The sequence below is a fragment of the Somniosus microcephalus genome, chromosome 11, assembly GCF_052327205.1.
Source record: "Somniosus microcephalus isolate GS21.2 chromosome 11, FLI_Smic_1.0, whole genome shotgun sequence".
Taxonomy (NCBI): Eukaryota; Metazoa; Chordata; class Chondrichthyes; order Squaliformes; family Somniosidae; genus Somniosus; species Somniosus microcephalus.
Genome location: NC_140997.1, coordinates 82,316,667 through 82,318,005, shown reverse-complemented (window position 1 = coordinate 82,318,005; position 1,339 = coordinate 82,316,667). Strand labels below are relative to the sequence as shown.

The following is a 1,339-nucleotide window of genomic DNA, read 5'->3' as shown; positions in this document are numbered from 1 at the left end:
AATGTTTTTGCCCCCCAGCACAGCCCCCCTGATCCTTGCTATGAGGAGGGAGGGCAGCCCAAGCGTTGCATTCCTGATTTTGTCAATGCTGGCTTTTCCAGGGATGTGCAGGTGTCCAGTACGTGTGGGAGACCTCCAAACAGATACTGCTTCTTGAATGAAAAGATGGGCGTGAAGACCAAGATGTGTCAAATCTGTGATGCCTCCGATCCCAGGAATGCTCACCCTCCCGTGTACCTGACTGATTTAAACAACGCACACAACCTCAGCTGCTGGCAGTCGGAGAATTTTTACCATTCTCTGCACAATGTTACTCTCACCCTCTCCTTGAATAAGAAATTTGAAATCACTTATGTCAGTTTGCAGTTCTGTTCCCCTCGGCCAGAATCTATGGGAATATTTAAATCGATGGACTATGGGAAGACATGGGTTCCCTTTCAGTATTATTCCTCACAATGTCGGAAAATGTACAATAAGTCCAACAAAGCAATCATCACCAAACAGAACGAGCAGGAAGCTCTGTGCTCCGATGGGTACACCGAGCTCTACCCTTTGACAGGGGGACTCATTGCATTCAGTACCCTTGATGGGCGTCCCTCTGCCCAAGACTTTGACAACAGTCCAGTCCTGCAGGACTGGGTGACAGCCACAGATATCCGAGTGGTGTTCAGCAGACCTCACCTCCTGGACAGGCACTACAGTGGCAGAGATGCGAAGGAGGAGGAGGCGAGTGTGCTGAGAGAGTCTTACCATTACGCTGTGGCTGACTTGCAGGTGGGTGGGCGCTGCAAGTGTAATGGCCATGCATCGCGCTGTATCAAGGACAAAGAAGGGAATCTGATTTGTGACTGCAAGCACAACACCGCTGGCCCAGAGTGTGACAGGTGCAAGCCCTTTCACTACGACCGCCCTTGGCAGAGAGCCACTGCTCGAGAGGCCAATGAGTGCTTGGGTAAGTCCAACCTAGGGGGATTAAAATGATTATTGGCACCTCCTAGACTTCATAGTCAACCTATCAGCTGGTCAATACGAGACGTCGAAAGTTTTAACATTAGTTGTGGGGAAGCTACTAGAATCTGTTATTAGGGATAGAGAGCCAGTATGGAGTTGTGAAGGGATGGTCATGCCTGACTAATCCAGTTGAATTTTTTGGAGAGGTCATTAATAAGGTGGATAAGGCAGTGTCTATAGATGTTGTCGATATGGATTTCCAGAAGACAATCGATAAGGTTCCACACAAGACATTGTGAGCAAAAATGAGAGCGCACGGAATTGGAGGTAGCCTTTGATGGGTTGGAAATTAGTTGACAGGTTGGGAGGTAGGAGACGGAGTGGGAAT

General features: G+C 48.8%; 1 pseudogene across 1 annotated transcript in view; it reads left to right on the top strand.

The window, feature by feature from the left end:
* LOC147110691 (netrin-1 pseudogene) overlaps nt 1-981 on the top strand; it is a 257,641-nt pseudogene extending 256,660 nt beyond the window's left edge. The window contains exon 2 of the transcript XR_015079885.1: nt 1-981. This exon is cut by the window's left edge and continues 112 nt beyond it. The product of XR_015079885.1 is annotated as a netrin-1 pseudogene (transcript).
* The last annotated feature ends 358 nt before the right edge of the window (nt 982-1,339 follow it).